General features: G+C 46.2%; 6 non-coding genes across 6 annotated transcripts; 5 read left to right on the forward strand and 1 right to left on the reverse strand.

Moving 5' to 3' along the window:
- The first annotated feature begins 643 nt into the window (after positions 1–643).
- Positions 644–726, forward strand: trnal-aag (transfer RNA leucine (anticodon AAG)). Its single transcript has one exon. It is a non-coding gene; the product is annotated as a tRNA-Leu (tRNA).
- Positions 727–1,401: 675 nt separating this feature from the next.
- trnag-ucc (transfer RNA glycine (anticodon UCC)) lies at positions 1,402–1,473 on the forward strand. The gene has a single exon. It is a non-coding gene; the product is annotated as a tRNA-Gly (tRNA).
- Positions 1,474–3,391: 1,918 nt separating this feature from the next.
- trnag-ucc (transfer RNA glycine (anticodon UCC)) lies at positions 3,392–3,463 on the forward strand. The gene has a single exon. It is a non-coding gene; the product is annotated as a tRNA-Gly (tRNA).
- Positions 3,464–4,097: 634 nt separating this feature from the next.
- trnal-aag (transfer RNA leucine (anticodon AAG)) lies at positions 4,098–4,180 on the forward strand. The gene has a single exon. It is a non-coding gene; the product is annotated as a tRNA-Leu (tRNA).
- Positions 4,181–7,310: 3,130 nt separating this feature from the next.
- trnal-aag (transfer RNA leucine (anticodon AAG)) lies at positions 7,311–7,393 on the forward strand. Its single transcript has one exon. It is a non-coding gene; the product is annotated as a tRNA-Leu (tRNA).
- An 11,249-nt stretch (positions 7,394–18,642) lies between these two features.
- On the reverse strand, positions 18,643–18,714 carry trnag-ucc (transfer RNA glycine (anticodon UCC)). The gene has a single exon. It is a non-coding gene; the product is annotated as a tRNA-Gly (tRNA).
- Between the last annotated feature and the right edge of the window lie 6,314 nt (positions 18,715–25,028).

The raw sequence follows: 25,028 nt of genomic DNA on the forward strand, positions 1-25,028 counted from the left end.
TCATACCTCCCATTCAATGGGGAAGCGGTGGCCTCGGGACGCGAGATTCGTACTTAAATTCGTACAGCAAGACCCCACAGTCAGAAGCCCAGTTCATGACTGGATGATATGCTCAGTGACTCTGGTTGACGAATTAATACTGATACCAGGACTCCGGGTATATTTCCTCTTCCATTGTTGTATATAGTCTGGCTGGTTGGATTGTCGGACGTGCATCAGCTGGCTTCTGCCAGAAAGTTCTTCTGCCGCCTTTACAGCATGAACATCCTCGTGTTTGGCACTGGAGGCGTTATTCGGCTACTTGTCTGTGAAAGCAGCACCAGATGCAGCTGTGCAGAGAGATTCCAATCGCCAGGATGCAACTGTCTCATTGGATCCTTCCCGCCACTCAGATCTTAGACTCTTAATACCTTCGTGGAAGGAACAGTTAGACGGCAGTACGGACTTTGTTGATTGGAGCAAACTGATCAATGCAGAAATGAGAGCTCCTGAACACACAGCGCGTTGGAGAACGATCGCACTCAGACGCAAGAGTCTGGCTGGCGTTCAAAAATAGTAAAACCACATCTAGTTTGAAATGAAATGAAGATGAAAATTAAATTTAAATCGATTTGCGCATGGAGCATATCTTTGGCCACAGTGCGTCAGGATGGCCGAGCGGTCGAAAGCGCTGCGTTAAGGTCGCAGTCTCCTCTGGAGGCGTGGGTTCGAATCTCACTTCTGACATTCCCTTTTCCTCCACGTGGTTACGTTTCTCCAGCAATATTTGCAACACCAGGACGATCCAATACCTCCCATTCAATGGGGAAGCGGTGGCCTCCTGGAATGAGATTCCTGCTGATATTCGCACAGCAAGACCCCACAGGCATAAGCCCAGTTCATCACTGGATAATCTGCTCATGACTCTATTTGAGGAATTAATAATGATCCCAGGATTCCTGGTAAATGTCTCGTCTCTTGTTGTAAATAGTCTGGCTGGTTGGATTGTCGAGGTGTCTCAGTCAACATCTCCCAGAAAACTCTTCTGCCGCCTTTACTGGATGAACGTCCTCCTGTTTGGACACTGAAGCGTTTTCTGGCTACTTGTTTGTGAAAGCAGCACCAGAAGCAGCTGTGGAGAGAGATTCCAGTCGCAAGGATGCAACTGTATAATTGGATCCTTCACGCCGCTCAGATCTTAGACTCTCAATATCTTCATGTGAGGAACAGGTCGGCGGGAGTTCGGTCTTTGTTGATTGCAGCAAACTGATCAATGCACCGACGCGAAGCTCCTTAACCCCCAGCGGCTTGGAGAAGGACGGCACTCAGATGCAGGACTCTGGCTGGTTTTCGAAAATAGGAAAAGCACAACTGATTAGAAATGAAATGACAATGAAGATAGAATTTAAAATTCTTCTGTGAGCGATGGTGGTATAATGGTGAGCATAGCTGCCTTCCAAGCAGTTGACCTGGGTTCGATTCCCAGCCATCGCAGAAAAAGCTTAATTCGAAATTTTGGGCAGCAAGGTAGCACAGTTGTTTCACAGCTCCAGGGTTCCAGGTTCGATTCCCGGCTTGGGTCACTGTCTGTGCGGAGTCTGCATGTTCTCCCCATGTCTGCGTGAATTTCACCCCGGGTGCTCCGGTTTAATCCCACGGCATTATGACGAGCAGGCTAGGCGAATTGGTCATGCGTCATTGCCCTTAGTGTCCAAAAAGGTAGGAAGGATTATTGGGTTGCGGGGTGAGGGTGATAGGATGGAATTGAGGTCTTTTGGGGATCGGTGCAGACTCGATGAGCCGAATGGACTCCTTCTGCACTGTATGTTCTATGTCGACTTGTGCACCGAGCATAACAGTTTCTGCAGCTCGTCAGGGTGGCCGAGCGGTCGAAGGCGCGGGTTAAGGACGCAGTCTCCTCTGGAGGCGTGCGTTAGAATCCTACTTCTGACATTGCCTTTTTTTCCACGAGGTTTCATTTCTCCAAAAATTGTTGAACCCCAGGAAGATCTCATACCTCCCATTCAATGGGGAAGCGGTGGCCTCGGGATGGGAGATTCGCACTTAAATTCGTACAGCAAGACCCCACAGTCAGAAGCCCAGTTCATGACTGGATGATATGCTCAGTGACTTTGGTTGACGAATTAATACTGATACCAGGAATCCGGGTAAATTTCCACTTCCATTGTTGTAAATAGTCTGGCTGGTTGGATTGTCGGACGTGAATCAGCTGGCTTCTTCCAGAACGTTCTTCTGCCGCCTTTACAGCATGAACATCCTCGTGTTTGGCACTGGAGGCGTTATTCGGCTACTTGTCTGTGAAAGCAGCACCAGATGCAGCTGTGCAGAGAGATTCCAGTCGCCAGGATGCAACTGTCTCATTGGATCCTTCCCGCCACTCAGATCTTAGACTCTTAATACCTTCGTGGAAGGAACAGTTAGACGGCAGGACGGACTTTGTTGATGGGAGCAAACTGATCAATGCAGAAATGAGAGCTCCTGAACACACAGCGCGTTGGAGAACGATCGCACTCAGACGCAAGAGTCTGGCTGGCGTTCAAAAATAGTAAAACCACATCTAGTTTGAAATGAAATGAAGATGAAAATTAAATTTAAATCGATTTGCGCATGGAGCATATCTTTGGCCACAGTGCGTCAGGATGGCCGAGCGGTCGAAAGCGCTGCGTTAAGGTCGCAGTCTCCTCTGGAGGCGTTGGTTCGAATCCCAGTTCTGACATTCCCTTTTCCTCCACGTGGTTACGTTTCTCCAGCAATATTTGCAACACCAGGACGATCCAATACCTCCCATTCAATGGGGAAGCGGTGGCCTCCTGGAATGAGATTCCTGCTGATATTCGCACAGCAAGACCCCACAGGCAAAAGCCTAGTTCATCACTGGATAATCTGCTCATGACTCTATTTGAGGAATTAATAATGATGCCAGGATTCCTGGTAAATGTCTCGTCTCTTGTTGTAAATATTCTGGCTGGTTGGATTGTCGAGGTGTCTCAGTCGACATCTCCCAGAAAACTCTTCTGCCGCCTTTACTGGATGAACGTCCTCCTGTTTGGACACTGAAGGGTTTTCTGGCTACTTGTTTCTGAAAGCAGCACCAGAAGCAGCTGTGGAGAGAGATTCCAGTCGCAAGGATGCAACTGTATAATTGGATCCTTCACGCCGCTCAGATCTTAGACTCTCAATATCTTCATGTGAGGAACAATTCGGCGGGAGTTCGGTCTTTGTTGATTGCAGCAAACTGATCAATGCAACAATGCGAAGCTCCTTAACCCCCAGCGGCTTGGAGAAGGACGGCACTTAGATACAGGACTCTGGCTGGTGTTCAAAAATAGGAAAAGCACAACTGATTAGAAATGAAATGACAATGAAGATAGAATTTAAAATTCTTCAGTGAGCGATGGTGGTATAATGGTGAGCATAGCTGCCTTCCAAGCAGTTGACCTGGGTTCAATTCCCAGCCATCGCAGAAAAAACTGATTTCGAAATTTTGGGCAGCAAGGTAGCACCGTGGTTATTCGCACAGCAAGACCCCACAGGCAGAAGCCCAGTTCATAACTGGATGATCTGCTCAGTGACTCTGGTTGAGGAATTAATACTGATCCCAGGACTCCGGGTAAGTTTCCACTTCCCTTGTTGTAAATAGTCTGGCTGGTTGGATTGTCGGACGTGAATCAGTTGGCTTCTTCCAGAAAGTTCTTCTGCCGCCTTTACAGCATGAACATCCTCGTGTTTGGACACTGGAGGCGTTATTCGGCTACTTGTCTGTGAAAGCAGCACCAGAACCAGCTGTGGAGAGAGATTCCAGTCGCCAGGATGCAACTGTCTCATTGGATCCTTCCCGCCACTCAGATCTTAGACTCTTAATACGTTCGTGGAAGGAACAGTTAGACGGCAGTACGGACTTTGTTGATTGGAGCAAACTGATCAATGCAGAAATGAGAGCTCCTTAACTCACAGCGTGTTGGAGAACGATCGCACTCAGATGCAAGAGTCTGGCTGGCGTTCAAAAATAGTAAAACCACATCTAGTTTGAAATGAAATGAAGATGAAAATTAAATTTAAATCGATTTGCGCATGGAGCATATCTTTAGCCGCAGTGCGTCAGGATGGCCGAGCGGTCGAAGGCGCTGCGTTAAGGTCGCAGTCTCCTCTGGAGGCGTGGGTTCGAATCCCAGTTCTGACATTCCCTTTTCCTCCACGTGGTTACGTTTCTCCAGCAATATTTGCAACACCAGGACGATCCAATACCTCCCATTCAATGGGGAAGCGGTGGCCTCCTGGAATGAGATTCCTGCTGACATTCGCACAGCAAGACCCCACAGGCAAAAGCCCAGTTCATCACTGGATAATCTGCTCATGACTCTATTTGAGGAATTAATAATGATCCCAGGATTCCGGGTAAATGTCTCGTCTCTTGTTGTAAATAGTCTGGCTGGTTGGATTGTCGAGGTGTCTCAGTCGACATCTCCCAGAAAACTCTACTGCAGCCTTTCCTGGATGAACGTCCTCCTGTTTTGACACTGAAGGGTTCTCTGGCTACTTGTTTGTGAAAGCAGCACCAGAAGCAGCTGTGGAGAGAGATTCCAGTCGCAAGGATGCAACTGGAGAATTGGATCCTTCACGCCGCTCAGATCTTAGACTCTCAATATCTTCATGTGAGGAACAGGCCGGCGGGAGTTCGGTCTTTGTTGATTGCAGCAAACTGATCAATGCAACAATGCGAAGCTCCTTAACGCCCAGCGGCTTGGAGAAGGACGGCACTCAGATACAGGACTCTGGCTGGTGTTCAAAAATAGGAAAAGCACAACTGATGAGAAATGAAATGACAATGAAGATAGAATTTAAAGTTCTTCAGTGAGCGATGGTGGTATAGTGGTGAGCATAGCTGCCTTCCAAGCATTTCATCTAGATTCGATGCCCGGCCATCGCAGAAAAAACTTATTTCGAAATTTTGGGCAGCAAGGTAGCGCTGTGGTTAGCACAGTTGTTTCACAGCTCCAGGGTTCCAGGTTCGATTCCCGGCTTGGGTCACTGTCTGTGCGGAGTCTGCACGTTCTCCCTATGTCTGCGTGAATTTCACCCCGGGTGCTCCGGATTCCTCCCACAGCATGAAGACGCGCTGGCTCGGGGAATTGGTCATGCGTAATTGCCCTTAGTGTCCAAAAAAGTAGGAAGGATTATTTGGTTGCGGGGTGAGTGTGATAGGATGGAATTGACGTCTTAAGTGGGTCGGTGCAGACTCGATGGGCCGAATGGACTCCTTCTGCTCTGTATGTTCTCTGTCTATGTCTATTTGTGCACGTAGCATAACGCTGTCGCCAGCTCGTCAGGCTGGCCGAGCGGTCGAAGGCGCTGCGTAAAGGTCGCAGTGTCCTCTGGAAGGCGTGTGTTCGAATCCTACTTCGGACATTGCCTTTTTTCCCACGAGGTTACATTTCTCCAATAAATGTTCAACCCCAGGAAGATCTAATACCTCCCATTCAATGGGGAAGCGGTGGCCTCGGCACGTGAGATTCGCACTTAAATTCGCACAGCAAGACCCCACTGTCAGAAGCCCAGTTCATGACGGGATGATCTGCTCAGTGACTCTGGTTGAGGAATTAATACTGACCTCAGGACTCCGGGTAAATTTCCACTTCCCTTGTTGTAAATAGTCTGGCTGGTTGGATTGTCGGACGTGAATCAGTTGGCTTCTTCCAGAAAGTTCTTCTGCCGCCTTTACAGCATGAGGGACCTCCTGTTTTGACACTGAAGGGTTCTTTGGCTACTTGTTTGTGAAAGCAGCACCAGAATCAGCTGTGGAGAGAGTTTCCAGTCGCAAGGATGCAACTGTATAATTGGATCCTTCACGCCGCTCAGACCTTAGACTCTCAATACCGTCGTGTGAGGAACAGGTCGGCGGGAGTTCGGTCTTTGTTGATTGCAGCAAACTGATCAATGCATCAATGCGAAGCTCCTTAGCCCCCAGCGGCTTGGAGAAGGACGGTACTCAGATTCAGGATTATGGCTGGTGTTCAAAAAATAGCAAAAGCACAACTGATTAGAAAGAAAATGCGAATGAAGATATAATTCAAAGCGGGTCTGTGAGCGATGGTGGTACAGTGGTGAGCACAGTTTCCTTCCAAGCAGTTGACCCGTGTTCGATTCTCGGCCATCGCAGAAGAAATTTATTTCGAAATTTTGGACAGCAAGGTAGCATCGTGGTTAGCACAGTTGCTTCACAGCACCAGGGTTCCAGTTTCGATTCCCGGCTTCGGTCACTGTCTGTGCGGAGTCTGCATGTTCTCCCTGTGTCTGCGTGAATTTCACCCCGGGTGCTCCGGTTTCCTCCTCCAGCCCATAGACGTGCAGGCTAGGTGAATTGGCCATGCAAAATTGCCCTTCGTGTCCACAAAGGTAGGAAATATTATCCGGTTGCGGGATGAGGGTGATAGGGTGGAATTGAGGGCTTAGGTGGGTCGGTGCAGACTCGATGGGCCGAATGGCCTCCTACAGCACTGTATGTTCTATGTCTATGTCGATTTGTGCACGGAGCATAACATTTCACCCAGCTCGTCAGGATGGCCGAACTGTCTTGCTGGAGGCGAGGGTTCGAATGCCACCTCTGACATTAACTTTTCTTCCACGTGCTTACATTTCTCCAGCAAAATGTTCAGGCCCAGGAAGATCCAATACCTCCCATTCAAAGGGGAAGCGGTGGCCTCGGGACGTGAGATTCGTGCTTAAATTCGCACAGCAAGTTCCCACAGGCAGAAGCCAAGTTCATGACGGCATGATCTGCTCAGTAACTCTGGATCAGGAATTACTAATGATCCCAGGACTCCGCGTAAATTTCCACTTCCCTTGTTGTAAATAGTCTGGCATGTTGTATTGGCGGATGTGAATAAGTTGGCTTCTCCCAGAATGTTCTTCTGCCGCCTTTACAGCATGAACATCCTCGTGTTTGGACACTGGAGGGGCTATTAGGCTTCTAGCCTGTGAAAGCAGCACCAGAAGCAGCTGTGCAGAGAGATTCCAGTCGCCAAGATGCAACTGTATAATTGGATCCATCACGCCGCTCAGATCTTAGACTCGTAATACCTTCGTGTGAGGAACAGGTAGGCGGCAGTACGGACTTTGTTGAAAAGAGCAAACTGATCAATGCAGAAATGAGAGCTCCTTAACACACAGCGTGTTGGAGAACGATCGCACTCAGATACAAGAGTCTGGCTGGCGTTCAAAAATAGTAAAACCACATCTAGTTTGAAATGAAATGAAGATGAAAATTGAATTTAAATCGATTCGCCGATGGAGCATATCTTTGGTTACAGCGCGTCAGGATGGCCTAGCGGTCTAAGGCGCTGCGTTAAGGTTGCAGTCTCCTCTGGAGGGGTGGGTTCGAATCCTACTTCTGACATTAACTTTTCCTCCACGTGGTTACGTTTCTCCAGCAAAATGTGCAACCCCAGGAAGATTCAATGGGTCAGGGAATGAGATTCCTGCTTACATTCGCACAGCAAGACCTCACAGGGAGAAGCCCAGTTCATAACTGGATAATATAAGAACTAGGAGCAGGAGTAGGCCATCTGGCCCCTCGAGCCTGCTCCACCATTCAATGAGATCATGGCTGATCTTTTGTGGACTCAGCTCCACTTTCCGGCCCGAACACCATAACCCTTAATCCCTTTATTCTTCAAAAAACTATCTATCCTTATCTTAAAAACATTTAATGAAGGAGCCTCTACTGCTTCACTGGGCAAGGAATTCCATAGATTCACAACGCTTTGGGTGAAGACGTTCCTTCTAAACTCAGTCCTAAATCTACTTCCCCTTATTTTGAGGCTATGCCCCCTAGTTCTGTTTTCACCCGCCAGTGGAAACAACCTGCCCGCATCTATCCTTTCTATTCCCTTCATAATCTCATATGTTTCTATAAGATCCCCCCCCCCCCCTCATCCTTCTAAATTCCAATGAGTACATTCCCAGTCTACTCAACCTCTCCTCGTAATCCAACCCCTTCAGTTCTGGGATTAACCTAGTGAATCTCCTCTGCACACCCTCCAGTGCCAGTACGTCCTTTCTCAAGCAAGGAGACGAAAACTGAACACAATACTCTAGGTGTGGCCTCACTAACACCTTATACAATTGCAGCAGAACCTCCCCAGTCTTAAACTCCATCCCTCTAGCAATGAAGGACAAAATTCCATTTGCCTTCTTAATCACCTGTTGCACCTGAAAACCAACTTTTTGAGACTCATGCACTAGAACACCCAGGTCTCTCTGCACAGCAGCATGTTTTAATATTTTATCATTTAAATAATAATCTCTTTTGCTGTTATTCCTACCAAAATGGATAACCTCACATTTGTCAACATTGTATTCCATCTGCCAGACCCTAGCCCATTCGCTTAGCCTATCCAAATCCCTCTGCAGACTTCCAATATCCTCTGCACTTTTTGCTTTACCACTTATCTTAGTGTCGTATGCAAACTTGGACACATTGCCCTTGGTCCCCAACTCCAAATCATCGATGTAAATTGTGAACAGTTGTGGGCCCAACACTGATCACTGAGGGACACCACTAGCTACTGATTGCCAACCAGAGAAACACCCATTAATCCCCACTCTTTGCTTTCTATTAATTAACCAATCCTCTATCCATGCTACTACTTTCCCCTTAATGCCATGCATCTTTATCTGATGCAACAACCTTTTGTGTGGCACCTTGTCAAAGGCTTTCTGGAAATCCAGATATACCAGATATACCACATCCATTGGCTCCCCGTTATCTACCGCACTGTTAATGTCCTCAAAATATTCCACTAAATTAGTTAGGCGCGACCTGCCCTTTATGAACCCATGCTGCGTCTGTCCAGTGGGACAATTTCCATCCAGATGCCTCGCTATTTCTTCCTTGATGATAGATACCAGCATCTTCCCTACTACCGAAGTTAAGCTCACTGGCCTATAATTACCCGCTTTCTGCCTACCTCCTTTTTTAAACAGTGGTGTCACGTTTGCTAATTTCCAATCCGCCGGGACGGCCCCAAATAATTTTGGTAAATTATCACTAGTGCATTTGCAATTTCCCTAGCCATCCCTTTTAGCACTCTGGGATGCATTCCATCAGGTCCAGGAGACTTGTCTACCTTTAGCCCCATGAGCTTGCCCATCACTACCTCCTTGGTGATAACAATCCTCTCAAGGTCCTCACCTGTCATAGCCTCATTTCCATCAGTCACTGGCATGTTATTTGTGTCTTCCACTGTGAAGACCGACCCAAGAAACCTGTTCAGTTCCTCAGCCATTTCCTCATCTCCCATTACTAAATCTCCCTTCTCATCCTCTAAAGGACAAATATTTACCTTAGCCACTCTTTTTTGTTTTATGTATTTGTAGAAACCTTTACTATCTGTTTTTATATTCTGAGCAAGTTTACTCTCATAATCTATCTTACTCTTCTTTATAGCTTTTTTTAGTAGCTTTCAGTTGCCCCCTAAAGATTTCCCAGTCCTCTAGTCTCCCACTGATCTTTGCTACTTTGTATGTTTTATCCTTCAATTTGATACTCTCCCTTATTCCCTTAGATATCGACGGTCGATTTTCCCTCTTTTTACCGCCCTTCCTTTTTGTTGGTATCTACCTTTGCTGAGCACTGTGAAAAATCACTTGGAAGGTTCTCCACTGTTTCTCAACTGTTTCACAATAAAATATTTGCTCCCAGTCTATCTTAGCTAGTTCTTCTCTCATCCCATTGTAATCTCCTTTGTTTAAGCGCAAAACACTAGTGCTTGATTGTACCTTCTCACCCTCCATCTGTATTTTAAATTCCATCATATTGTGATCGCTCCTTCCGAAAGGTTCCCTAACTATGAGATCCTGAATCAATCCTGTCTCATTACACAGGACCAGATCTAGGACCGCTTGTTCCCTCGTAGGTTCCACCTAGGAAACTATCGCGGATACATTCTATAAACTCCTCCTCAAGGCTGCCTTGACTGACCTGGTTAAACCAATCAACATGTAGATTAAAATCCCCCATGATAACTGCTGCACCATTTCTACATGCATCTGCTATTTCATTGTTTATTGCCTGCCCCACCATAATGTTACTATTTGGTGGCCTATAGATTACTCCTATCAGTGACTTTTTCGCCTTACTATTCCTGATTTCCACCCAAATGGATTCAACCTTATCCTCCATAGCACCGGTGTCACCCCTTACTGTTGCCCGGATGTCATCCTTAAATAACAGAGCTACACCACCTCCCTTACCATCCACTCTGTCCTTCCGAAAGGTTTGATACCCTCGGATATTTAACTCCCAGTCGTGACTATCCTTTAACCATGTTTCAGTAATGGCCACTAAATCATAGTCATTCACGACGATTTGCGCCATCAACTCATTTACCTTATTCTGAATAATACGAGCATTCAGGTAAAGTACACTTATGTTGGCTTTTTTACCTCTGTTCTGAATCTTAACACCTCGATCAGTAACCTCTCCTAAGTTATATTTCCTCTTAACCTTTCTCCTAATTTTCCTTGTCATCGAACCCATATCTTCCTGTAACAACCTGCCGCGTCGCTTAACATTAATGTTTTCACTTCCCGTTTTATTTCTTTTATTATTCGTGGTCCTACTCACTGAGCTCCCCCTCAGTCACTGTACCTTGTACTGTCGCCCTTTTTGATTTTTGACTATGGCTTCTCTGCCTTACACTTTCCCCATTACTGCCTTTTATTTCTGTCCCTGTTTTACAACCTTCCAACTTCCTGCATCGGTTCCCATCCCCCTGCCACATTAGTTTAAACTCTCCCCAACAGCTCTAGCAAACCCCCCCCCCCCCCCCCCGTAGCGCATCAGTTCCAGTCCTGCCCAGGTGCAGACCGTCCGGTTTGTACTGGTCCCACCTCCCCCAGAACCGGTTCCAATGTCCCAGGAATTTGAATCCCTCCCTCTTGCACCATCTCTCGAGCCACGTATTCATCCTCTCTATCCTGACACTCCTACTCTGACTAGCTCGTGGCACTGGTAGCAATCCTGAGATTACTACCTTTGAGGTCCTACTTTTTTAGTTTTCCTCCTAGCTCCCTAAATTCAGCTTGTAGGACCTTGTCCCGTTTTTTTACCTATATCGTTGGTGCATATGTGCACCACGACAGCTGGCTGTTCACCACCCCCCCCCCCCCCCCCCAGAATGTCCTGCAGCCGCTCCGAGACATCCTTGACCCTTGCACCAGGGAGGCAACATACCATCCTGGAGTCTCGATTGCGTCCGCAGAACCGCCTGTCTATTCCCCTTACAATTGAGTCCCCTATCACTAGAGCCCTGCCATTCTTCTTCCTGCCCAGCTGCGCAGCAGAGCCAGCCACGGTGCCATGAACCTGGCTGCTGCTGCCTTCCCCTGGTGAGCCATCTCCCTCAACAGTATCCAATGCGGTATATCTGGTTTGCAGGGAGATGACCGCAGAGGACACCTGCACTGCCTTCCTACTCTTGCTCTGTCTTTTGGTCACCCATTTACTATCTCCCTCAGTACCTTTCACCTGCTACTTGTTTCTAGCTTGAAATTAAATGACGACGAAGATAGAATTTTAATCGATTTTTGCACGCAGCATATCTTTTGCGACAGCGCGTCAGGATGGTCGAGCGTTCGAAGTCACTGCATTAAGGTCACAGTCTCCTCTGGAGGCATGGGTCCGAATCCCACTGCTGATATTAACTTTTCCTCCACGAGGTTACATTTCTCCAGCAAAATGTTCACCCCAGGAAGATCCAATGCCTCCCATTCACCGGGGAAGAGGCGGCTTCAGGACGTGAGAATCCTGCTTAAATTGGCACAGCAAAACCCAACAGGAAAAGATCAGTTACTGACTGGATAATCAGATCTGTGACTCTGGCACTCAGATACAGGGTTCAAAAATAGTAAAAGCACATCAAGTTTGAAATGAAATGACGATGAATATAGAATTTAAATCGCTTTGTGCATTCCACTGAAACAATTTACCATTTCCTCCGAAGCAAAGCTTATTTTATCAAGTCAATGTGCTTCTTAATTTCTGTTAAATTTTGTTTCCTTGCTGATGTAAAATCAAAAGAAAGACTTTTTGTCCCTTGGTTTTATATCGGGATCACTGGGTCAATTTGGTTCTTTCTGGTTTGGTGGCGTCCACTGCGAACAGAACAATAGACATAAGTGAGCAGTCTTTACAAATAGAAGAGTCGAGCACAGGGGCAATGCCGCTATGCAGATTCTTCATAAAATCCTGAAAGAGAAATAGAAAATGTTGGATAACTCGACTGGTATGGCAACATCTGTGGAGAGAGAAAGACAGTTACAGTTCCGAATCCAGTCCGACACTCCCTCCCATTCTCTGTTTCCATCCCCATAGCTGCTGCCAGGCCTGTTAAGGATTTCCAGCATTTTCTGTTTTTATCACGGGATTACACGCCAGCTCTAGGCGGCTGTCATGGGCACGGTGGGCGGAATGGACTCATCCTGATCTGTAACCATTTTTTGATTCTCTAAACATGAGTTAGCAACGGGAAGTATCCAATTGGGGAGTTGCACCCTGGCGTATGTAATCTCCCTCCACAGCTGCTACCGGTGCTACTTTCACAGACATGTAGCCGAAGAACACCTCCAGTGGACAAAACAGAAGGAAATTCATCCAGTGGAGGCGACAGAGAAGGATTGTGGAAGAGGTCAACTGAGTCACCTCGACTGCACTGTGGACAGCCGAAGAACTGATGTCAAGGAGCGGTTAAGCTCCAAACATGACCTTCGCCCCTCCCTCCTTTTCCTCCAAACTGCTCCCGAGTTCAGTCAATGAGACCATATCGATCGCACAGATGTTATAAAGTCCTTGCAGCGCTCGGCGGGGGTTTGAACCCGGGACTAATCGCATTTTGCCGATCAGAAGACCTTAAGCGAGAATCATACCCCTAGATCAACGAACAAGCCGGAGATCAGTATTCCGCTGAAACCATCTTACCATTACCTCCCAAGCAAAGCTTATTTTATCAACTCAACGGACTTCTTAATTCCTGTTGAATTTGGTTTGGTTGTTAAAGTAAAATCAAAAGGAACTCCCTTTTGCCCCTTGCTTTCCTTATCGGGATTATTGGGTAAATTTGTTTTTTTCTGGTTTGGTGGCCTCCACAGGGAACAGAACAATAGACAGAAGGGACAAGTCTTTGTAAATAGAAGCGCCGGGCACAAGGGCAATGCCGCTATGGAGATTCTCCATAAAATCCTGAAAGACAAATAGAAATTGCTGGACAAATCGTCTGGTATGGTAACATCTGTGGAGAGAGGAAGAGAGTTACCATTCTGAATTCAGAATGACCCTGCTTCCCATTCTCTGTTTCGCTCAACACAGCTGCTGCCAGGCATGTTGGGATTTTCCAGCATTTTTTGTTTGTATCACGGTACTATACGCCAGCTCTAGGCGATTGTCATGGACACGTTGGGCGGAATGGACTCACCCTGATCTGTTACCATTTAATGATTCTCTAAACGAGTGTGAGCAACGTGAAGTATCCAATTGGAGAGTTGCATCCTGGCGATTGGAATCTCTCTCCCCCGCTGTTTACGGTGCAGCCTTCACAGATACTTCGCAGAAGAATCCCTCCAGTGGACAAACAGGAGGAAATTCATCCAGTGGAGGCGGTAGAGGAGGGTTCTGGGAGTGGTCAACTGTGTCACCTCGACTGCACTGTGGGCAGCCAAAGAACTGGTGTCAAAGAGCGGTTAAGCCCCAAACATGACCCTCGCTCCCACGCTCCTTTTTCTCCAAACTGCTCCCTCGTTCAGTCAATGGCACCATATCGATCGCACAGATATTAAAAAGTGCTTTGCAAGGCTCGTCCAGGATTTGAACACGTGACCTCTAGCATTTTATTGCAGCAGAAGACCCCAAGCGAGAATCATACCCCTAGACCAACGAACCAGGTGTGCTCAACGTACCGCTGAAACCACCTTACCATTACGTCCCAAGCAAAGTTTATTTGAGCAACTCAATGGACTTCTTAATTCCCGCTGAATTTGGTTTGGTTGTGAAAGTAAAATCAAAAGAAAGTCTTCTTTGTCCCTTGCTTTTCTTATCGGGATCATTGCGTCAATTTGGTTCTTTCTGGTTCGTTGTCCTCCACTGCGAACAGAACAATAGACATACGGGACCAGTTTTTATAATTAGAAGCGCCGAGCACAAGGGCAATGCCGCTATGGCGATTCTTCATAAAATCCTGAAACAGCAATAGAAAATGGTGGATAACTCGGATGGCCGGGCAACACCTGTGGAGGGAGAAAGAGAGTTACAGTTCCGAATCCAGTCTGACCCTCCTTCCCATTCTCTGTTTACCTCCCCACATCTGCTGCCAGGCTTGTTGAGATTTTACAGCATTTTCTGTCTTCATCACAGGACTACACGCCAGCTCCAGGCGACTGACATGGACACGGTGGGCGGAATGGACTCACGCTGATCTTTAACCATTCTATGATTCTCTAAACGAGCGTGTAAGTTCTGAGCAACGTGAAGTATCCAATTGGAGAATTGCATCCTGGCGACTGGAATCTCTCTCCCCCGCTGCTTCCGCGGCTGCTTTCACAGGCACGTAGCCGAGAAACACCTCCAGTGGACAAACAGGAGGAATTTCACCCAGTGGAGGCGGCAGAGGAGGGTTCTGGGCGAGTGTATCAGTGCCTGTCACTGTCTGTAAGTGTGCGATTGTATCAGTCAGTGTCTGTGACTGTGAGTGTATGAAAATGAAATGAAATGAAAATCGCGTATTGTCACAAGTAAGCTTCAAATGAAGTTACTGTGAAAAGCCCCTAGTCGCCACATTCCGGCGCCTGTTCGGGGAGGCTGTCACGTGAATTGAACTGTGCTGCTGGCCTGCCTTGGTCTGCTTTCAAAGCCAGCGATTTAGCCCTGTGCTAAACAGCCACACGCTGATTGGATGTATCAGCGTGTGTAAATGTCTGTGAGTTGTGATTGTAACTGTCAGTATCTGTTAATGCCTGTTTGTGTGTGATTGTAGCTATCAGTGTATTTCAGTGTATGTGAGTTGTGATTGTATCTTTCAGTGTTAGACACTGTGTGTGAATGTACAATTGCATCTGTCAGTGTGGGTTACTGTCTGTAAGTGTCTGATTGTATCTGTCAGTCTCAGTTCTTATCTGTGAGTGTGATTTACCTGTCAGATTGTTACTTTCTGTCAGTCTCTGTTGCTGTCAGTATCTGTCAGTGTCTGAAAATACTGCAAATTGTTATTCGTCCTCTCCATAATGCTCATAATTGAAAACAGACACTTCTCTAATTGTTACAGTGCTCCAGGAGATCCTACACCCAGACTATAGAATTGGTGGATTCTATGGACTACTTCATGCAACATTATTTGTTTGTCTCTGAAATCCATTCTCACTCCTGTACTCGTCCAGATTTCACTTAAAAACATTTCTGCTATTCGTCTTAATTGATCCTCAAGATAAACACTTCCAAATTCTACCAACTCCATTGGGAAATACATGAATATAGATTGTTTAAATTTTACTTACTTCTAACACCTCTCAGTCCTGACGATCACATTCTATCACCGGTTCTTCATGTTGACCTGTTTCTGCAACACCGACAGTTCATGTGAATCTCCCCCGCTCTGTTGCGGTTCTGTGTCGTGGCCAATAGATGTCAGCACACTCTGGTGGAACGAAGTTCGCAGGTCAGAGTGACACACAACTGATAACAATTGTTTATATTATATTGAACTTGGGACGGCGGGATTTATGAGAACATAATATTTGGTGATGATCTTTTCTTATATTTTGGTTGTGTTGAATCCGTCAACATGTTGTATGTGGGAGTGAGGTGCATTCGCTCTGCCCTTCTCTGGTCCCGTTTGTAAATGGGGGGTTCCTGTCACTCTCAGGTAATGAGTGAGAGTGAAAGAGACAATCTCAACCTGACAGTCTTCGTCACTATATGTGCCGGTGGATACGTTGTCAGTGGAACCGCTCCTTGACACCAGTTCTTCGGCTACCCACAGTACAGTTGAGGTTACCGGGATGACTTCTCCACTAATTCTCTTCAGCCAGCTCTCCAGGATGAACCTCCTCCTGTTTGTAGACGGGAGGGGTTCTTTAGCTACTTGCCTGTAAGAAGATCGCGTATTAAAATTCAATAAAGTAAAGGAGTTGTATCATGTGGTTAATGAGATGCACAATAATCCATTGTACTCTACACACGTGGAATGAAATCCCATCCTCGTCTGTAATGTGGCGGCTGTGTCTCTGTTTGGTCCACTTCATGAGCAAAAAGTAAAAATGCTGTGATTTTTAGCATTTGTTCAAGGGCTTGGAGGGTGGTGAATTCGTCCAACACTGTCCATGTTGATACCACGTTATAAAAAGGTGAGAAAGTTACTTATTTCACTCCCTACCCTAATTGCGCATAAATCCTGAGTTCGAAGTTGCTTCTTCCTCTCAATTTGAAACTCACAAAGTCGCGCAAAAGATAAGTTCACAAGGTATAGGAGCAGAATTAAGCCATTAGACCGATCGAGTCTGCACGCCATTCTATCATGGCTGAGTTGTTCCTCATCTGCTACCTACAAAGTTACAGATGAAGTGGTCGATTGCAATATCAGCCAGAGCACTCCTCCCGAGAACACACGTCTTCGGAGCGGGAGTAGGCAATTTAGCCTTCTGAGCCTAACACCTTCCATGTGATCCTGGCTTATGCCAGCCTGGCCTCAACTCCACCATCCTGCCCGTTCTCCATAACCCATCAACTCATTACCAATAAACATCTCTCTAACCCCTCCTTAACTTTACTCACTCTCCCAGTCTGCAACGCACCCTGGGGTAGCGAATTCCACAGAATCACAACCCTTTGGGAGAAGTAGTTTTTCCTCAAATCATTTTTAAATTTGCAATCTCTTATTCTAAAACTATGACCTCTCGTTTTAGAATGCCCCATAAGAGGAAGCATCAGCCCCACGTCTACTTTATCCATACCTTTTGGCATCTTATACACCTCAATTAGATAATTGCGCATAGATTCTGAGTGAGAAACTGTTGGCCAGTCTTCCTCAGTTTGATACTCATGGTGTCGCGCAAAATCATCCGATACAACTATTACTGCGATGGCCGGGATCCGAACCCGGTACAACTGCTTGGAAGAAAGCTGTGCTGACCACTGCACCACCATCGCTGCATTTCCAAATTTGAACACCAGGTGGAATAGATGGAGGCCGATACTTTCCATCTGTTCATGGATGCAAAACGGGTGAAGACACATTAACTTGCGCGCTTGTGGGCCGCGGTAAAGGTGATCGACTGATAATCTATTGTGCTCTGCACACGTGGGTTCGAATCCCATACTCCTCGAAATTGTACCCACTGTTTCCGCGAAATGTGACTCATTTTTCCAAGGTGGATCCACAATCACTGATGTGACAGTCTATTACAAGTTGTCAGGCCAGAATGCATCCAGTTGGTTTAGAGGAGGGAGGAACGGAGGCAGACGTGTTTGGGGCTGAACAGCTCATTGACACCAGTTCTTCTTCGGCGACCCACAGTCTCGGCGAGGTGACCGGGTTGACTTCTCCCACAATTACCTTCTGCTACCTCTCCTGGATTAATTTCATTCTATTTGTCCACTGGAGGAGTGCGTCGGCTGCTTGTCTGTGAGAAGATCGGACATTAATGTTTCATGAAGTAAAGTAGTTGTACCACGTGGTTAAGGGGCTGCACAATAATCCTTTACGCTCTGCGCACGTGGGTTCGAATCCCATCCTCGGCTGAAACGTGTCTGCTGTGTCTCTGTTTGGTCCGTGTCACGAGCATAAAGTAAAAATGCTGTGATGTTTAGCTTTTGTTTAAGGGCTTGGGGGTGGTTAATAGTCGAACACTATTCATGTTGAAATCACATTACAAATAGGTGAGAAAGTTACTTATTTAACTCACTGCTCTAATTGCGCATAAATTCTGATTTGGAAACTGTTTCTGCCCCTCAGTTTGAAACTCACGAAGTCGCGCAAAAGTTACGTTCATAAAATATCAGGAGCAGAATTAAGCCATTAGACACATCGAGTCTGCCCCGCCATTCTATCGTGCTGATATGTTCCTCATCTGCTACCGACAATGTTTCAGATGAAGAGGTCGATTGCGCTTTCGCCAGAACACATCCTCTCTGGAAAACAAGACTTCGGAGCTGGAGTAGGCAATTTAGCTTCGTGAGCCTAACACATTTCATGTGATCTTGGCTGATCCCATCCTGGCCTCAACTCCACCGTCTGGCCCGTTCTCCACAACCCTTCAACTCCTCACCAATAAAAATCTCTCGAACACCTCATGAAATTTACTCAGTCTCCCTGCATCCAACACACTCTGGGGTACCGAATTCCACAGACTCACACCCTTTGCGAGAAGTAGTTTTTCGTCCACTCTTTTTTAATTTGCGATCTTTTATTCTAAGGTCATGACCTCTCGTTTTAGAATGCGCCAAAAGAGGAGGCATCAGCTCCATGTCTACCTTTCTGGACCTTTTGGCATCTGATACACCTCAGTTAGATAATTACACATACACTCAAGTGAGAAACTGTTGACCAGTTTTTCTCAGTTTGAAACTCACGATGTCAAGACATCCGAGCTAACAATTACTGCGATGGCCGGGAATCGAACCCGAATCAACTGCTTGGAAGGCAACTGTGCTCACCACTATACCACCATCGCTTCATTTCCATCGTTGAACACCAGTTTGAAACGAACGAGGCAGATAATTTCCATCAGTTCATGGATGCAAAACAAATTGAGACGTATTGGCGTCTGAACCTGTGGGACGAAGTGGCTGAGTGATTAAAGCGATAACTTTAAACTGAGGGGTAATAGATATAGGACAGAGGTCAGAGGTAGGTTCTTTACGCAAAGAGTAGTGAGGCCGTGGAATGCCCTACCAGCTACAGTAGTGAACTCGCCAACATTGAGGGCATTAAAAAATTTATTGGATAAACATATGGATGATAATGGGAGTGTAGGTTAGATGGCTTTTGTTTCGGTGCAACATCGTGGGCCGAAGGGCCTGTACTGCGCTGTATTGTTCTATGTTCTATTTTCTATGTTCTATCACCCAAAGATGTGCCAAGTAGGTGGATTGAACACGCTAAATTGCCGCTTAGTTGGAAAAAATGAATTAGGTGCTCTAAATTTATTTTAAAAATAAATAAATGGGAAAAGCAGATCTAACTTGAAATGAAATGGCGTTGAAGATATAATTTAAATTGATTTGTATCTTCTATCGCAACGTGTTCTGATGGTTGGGCGGCCAAAGGCGCTGTGTTAAAGTCGAAGCCTACTCTGGTGCTCTGGGTTCGAATTCCACTCCTGATATGGACTTGTGTTCCACGAGGTTACATTTCTCGAGCAAGATTTTCAAACCTGGGAAGATCTAATACCTCCCATTAAAGGGAAATCCTAGGTCTCAGGACATGCCTAACCTGTTGAGATTTTACAGCATTTTCTCCGTGGTTCCCTATGTTGTAATGCTGTCTCCTTCATTCCTGGGACAAATGTCGGGATGATAGGTATTTGCTGCAAAGCCAACAGGAACGTGCGTTATGTTTACTTTTGGTGTGAGTGAGAATGTATACAGCAGAGAACAACCTCGAACTAGGGCTAATGGCCCAGCACGGTTCCGCTGCGGTCCTCTGCTCCTTAAACCAGGAGCTACGGCATTACTGCCCTGCGGTAGCCAGACAACTATGCACTTCCTCATTTTTTCTTTCACCAAGAACACACGTTTGAGCACACTGACTCTGGTCAGCATCGTTCAGATATTTTAGTTTCGTGCAGAATGGTTGGTCTGTGAAGGATCTGTGATTTCTTCTGTGCCGTTGTTCTGATGGGAAAGTGGGAGTGACTGGAAACACCTTCACAGGAGGAAGTTCGTGGCGGCAGTTTCACCTCTCTGGGAACATTGATCAACCTGTTACTGATTTCATCAAACTTTGCCTCAAGTCCGATCACAGACAGACTCAACCACGAGGAGAGTGGCGCAGCGGAAGCGTGCTGGGCCCAGTGTATTCTCACTCACACCAAAAGCAAACAAGTCGCTGTCACCCAGCAGCACATCTGCCGTTTTGTTTATTAGTATCAAAGTTTTGCTTTCAGTCCGATCCGCTCTTTGACACCTGTTCTTCAGCTACCCACAGTACAGTCAAGGTGACTCAGTTGACTTCTCCCAGAATGATCTTCTGCGGCATCTGCTGGATGAAATTCCTCCTGGTTGGACACTGGAGGGGTTCTCCGTCTACTCGTCTGTAAAATCAGCATCAGGAGCAGCTGTGGAGAGAGATTCCAGTCGCCAGGTTTCAACTGTCCAATTGGATACCGCACGTTGCTCAGATCTTTGACTCTCAATGCCTTCGTGGGAGGAACAGGTAGAGCAGGAATTCGGTCCTTGTTGATTGGAGCAAACTGATCAATGCAGCGATAAAATGCTCCTTAAGCATCTGCGGCTTGGAGATGCATGGCACTCAGATACAGGACTCTGGCTATGGTACAAAAATAGTAAAAGAACATTTAGTTTCAAATCAAATGACGATGAAGATAGAATTTAAATCGATTTGTGCACGGAGAAATTCTTCGGCCGCAAAGTATCAGGATGGCCGAGCGATCTAAGGCGCTGCGTTAAGGTCGCCGTCACCTCTGGAGGCGTGGCTTCGGATACCATTCCAGAGATTGAGTTTTCCTCCAAGAGATTACATTTCTCCTGCAAAATGTTCAACTCAAGAAAGATCCAGTACCTCCCATTCAATGGGGAAGCGGTGACCTCATGACATGAGATTCCTGCTTAAATTCGCACAGCAAGACGCAACAGGCAAAAGCCCAGATAATGACTGCATAATCTGCACATAAACTCTGATTGAGGAATGAATATTGATTCCTCGACTCCGGGGAAAAATCGTCTTCTCTTGTGGGAAAATGTCTGGCTGGTTGGAGTGTTCACATCCGTCCAAGAGGGGAAGTTGGGGACTCGGTTTCTATTGTGATTCATTGCTCGATAAAGATGTATTTCCTTATTGGCCCCCTGTGAGGTATTACTGGAAATCGTTGTATATCTATATTGCCCCTCTGTGGGGTACTACTGGAAAGCGCTTCGAGTCCAGCATTGACAAAGGGTCAATGCTGGATCAACTTCCTCCTGCTTGGAGATTTTACATCATGTTCTCTGTGGATCTTTGTTTGTGAACTTTACAGTGTTGTAATGCTGTCTCCTTAATTCCTGGGACAAATGTCGGGATGAGACTGCAAGCAAGATTCTGATAGGTATTTGTTGCAAAGTTAACAGAAACGTGCGCTATGTTTACGTTTTTGTCAGTGTGAATGTAACTGCAGAGAATGGCCTCGATTCCTCGACCTCGGTCTAATGGCCCAGCACGCTTCCGCTGCGGCACTCTGCTCCTTAAACCAGGAGCTACAACATTACTGCCCTGCGGTAGCCACACAACTATTCACTTTCTCATTTTTTCTTTCACCAAGAACACACGTTTGAGCACACTGACTCTGGTCAGCATCGTTCAGATATTTTACTTTCGTGCTGAATGGTTGTTCTGTGAAGGGGATGTGATTTCTTCTGTGACGTAGTTCTGATGCGGAAGTGGGGAGTGACTGGAAACACCTTCATGGAAGGAAGTTCGTGGCGGCAGTTTCACCTCTCTGGGAATATTGATCAACCTGTTACTAATCTCTTTAAACTTTGCCTCAAGTCCAAGCCCAGAGGCATTCAACGAGGTGCAGAGTGGCGCAGCGGAAGCGTGCTGGGTCCATATCCCAGAGGTCGATGGATTGAAACCATTCTCTGCTATTTATACGTTCACTCATACGAAAAGCCAACAGTTTGGTGTCACCCAGCTGTACTTCTGACTATACCTTTATTAGTATCAAAGTTTTGCTTTCAGTCTGATCCGCTCCTTGACACCTGTTTTTCAGCTACCCACAGTACAGTCGTGGTGACTCAGTTGACTTCTCCCAGAATCGTCTGCTGCCGCATCTACTGGATGGAATTTCTCCTGTTTGGACACTGGAGGGCGCCTTCGGCTACTTGTCTGTGAAATCAGCTGTGGAGAGAGATTCCCGTCGCCAGGATGCAACTTTCCTATTGGATCCTTCACGTCGCTTAGATCTTAGACTCTCAATACCTTCGTGTGAGGAACAGGTAGAGCGGGAATTCGGACCTTGTTGATTGGGGCAAACTGATGAATGCAGCAATGAGAAGCTCCTTAACCACCAGCGGCTCGGAATAGGATGGCACTCAGATAAAGGCCTCTGGCTGGGGTTCAAAAATCGTAAAAGTACATCTAGTTTGAAATGAAATGACGATGAAGGTGGAATTTAAATCGATTTCTGCACGGAGCATATCTTTTGCCACAACGCGTCAGGATGGCCGAGCGGTCGAAGGTCACAGTCTTCTCTGGTGGCGTGGATCCGAATCCGCCTCCTGATATTGACTTTTCCTCCACGAGGTTACATTTCTCCAGCAAAATGTTCAACCCACGAAGATCAAATGCCTCCCATTCAATGGGGAAGCGGCGATCTCAGCACAAGATATTCCTTCTTAAATTCGCACAGAATGATCCCACAGGTAAAAGCCCAGTGAATGACTGGATAGCCTGTTCAGTGACTCTGGTTGAGGAATTAATAATGATCCCAGGACTCCGGGTAATATCCTTCTTCCCTTGTTGCATATAGTCTGGCTGGTTGGATTGTCCGCATCCGTCCGAGAGGGGAAGCTGGGCACTCAGTTTCTATTGTGACTTATTCCTCGATAATGTTTTATTTCTTTATTGCTCCCTTGTGACGTATTACTGGTTATCGTTATATATCTATATTGCCCCTCTGTGTGGTACTACTGGATAATGTTTCGTGTCCAGCTTTGACAAAGTGTCACCTGGACTCCAAACGTTAGCTCTTTTCTCTCCCCATAGATGCTGCCAAAGCAGCTGAGATTTAGAACATAGAACATAGAACATTAGAGCGCAGTACAGCCCTTCAGCCCTCGATGTTGCGCCGACCTGTGAAACCACTCTAAAGCCCATTTACACTATTCCCTTATCGTCCATATGTCTATCCAATGACCATTTGAATACCCTTAGTGTTGGCGAGTCCAATGCTGTTGCAGGCAGGGCATTCCACACGCTTACTACTCTCTGAGTAAAGAACCTACCTCTGACGTCTGTCTTATATCAATCTCCCCTGAATTTAAAGCTATGTCCCCTCGTGCTAGACATCACCATCCGAGGAAAAAGGCTCTCACTGTCCACCCTATCCAATCCTCTCATCATCTTGTATGCCTCAATTAAGTCACCTCTTAACCTTCTTCTCTCGAACGAAAACAGCCTCAAGTCCCTCAGCCTTTCCTCATAAGATCTTACCTCCATACCAGTCAACATTCTGGTAAATCTCCTCTGTACCCTTTCCAATGCTTCCACATCCTTCCTATAAAGCGGTGACCAGAATTGCACGCAGTACTCTAAATGCAGCCGCACCAGAGTTTTGTTCAGCTGCAACATGACCTCATGGCTCCGAAACTCAATCCCTCTACCAATAAAAACTAACACACTGTACGCCTTCTTAACAACCCTCTCAACCTGAGTGGCAACTTTCAGTGATCTATGTACATGGACACCGAGATCTCTCTGCTCATCCACACTGCCAAGAATCTTACCATTAGCCCAGTACTCTGTCTTCCTGTTATTCCTTCCAAAATGAATCACCTTACACTTTTCTGCATTAAACTCCATTTGCAACCTCTCCGCCCAGAGCTGCAGTCATCTATGTACATGTAAAGGTGTTACAGTTAAAAAAAGCTAACTACAGGGGCATGAGAGAGGAACTGACGAAAATCGACTGGGAGCAGAGCCTAGTGGGAAAGACAGTAGAACAGCAATGACAGGAGTTTCTGGGAGTAATTGAGGACACAGTACAGAGGTTCATCCTAAAGAAAAGAAAGGTTATCAGAGGGGGGGGGGGGGATTAGGCAGCCATGGCTGACAAAGGAAGTTAGGGAAGGCATCAAAGCAAAAGTGAAAGCCTATAATGTGGCAAAGAGTAGTGGGAAGTCAGAAGATTGGGAAGGCTACAAAAACAAACAAAGGATAACAAAGAGAAAAATAAAGAAAGAGAGGATCAAATATGAAGGTAGGCTAGCCAGTAACATTAGGAATGATAGTAAACGTTTCTTTAAAAACATTAAAACAAACGGGTGGCAAAAGTAGATATTGGGCCGCTCCAAAATGACGCTGGTAATTGGTGATGGGAGACAAGGAAATAGCTGAGGAACTAAATAAGTACTTTGCGTCAGTCTTCACAGTAGAAGACATGAGCAATATCCCAACAATTAAGGAGAGTCAGGGGGCAGAGTTGAATATGGTAACCATCACAAAGGAGAAATTGCGAGAGAAACTAAGAGGTCTAAAAATTGATAAATCTCCGGGCCCAGATGGGCTACATCCTAGAGTTCTAAAGGAGATAGCTGACGAAATAGTGGAGGCATTAGTTATGATCTTTCAAAAGTCACTGGAGTCAGGGAAAGTCCCAGAGGATTGGAAAATCGCTGTTGTAACCCCCCTGTTCAAGAAGGGAACAAGGAAAAAGATGGAAAATTATAGGCCAATTAGCCTAACCTCGGTTGTTGGCAAGATTCTAGAATCCATTGTTAAGGATGAGATTTCTAAATTCTTGGAAGTGCAGGGTCGGATTAGGACAAGTCAGCATGGATTTAGTAAGGGGAGGTCGTGCCTGACAAACGTGTTAGAGTTCTTTGAAGAGATAACAAATAGGTTAGACCAAGGAGAGCCAATGGATGTTCTCTATCTTGACTTCCAAAAGGCCTTTGATAAGGTGCCGCACGGAAGACTGCTGAGTAAAATAAAGGCCCATGGTATTCGAGGCAAGGTACTAACATGGATTGACGTTTGGCTGTCACGCACAAGGCAGAGAGTTGGGATAAAAGGTTCTTTTTCGGAATGGCAACCGGTGACGAGTGGTGT

This window comes from Scyliorhinus torazame, chromosome 24 (genome assembly GCF_047496885.1).
Source record: "Scyliorhinus torazame isolate Kashiwa2021f chromosome 24, sScyTor2.1, whole genome shotgun sequence".
Lineage (NCBI taxonomy): Eukaryota > Metazoa > Chordata > Chondrichthyes > Carcharhiniformes > Scyliorhinidae > Scyliorhinus > Scyliorhinus torazame.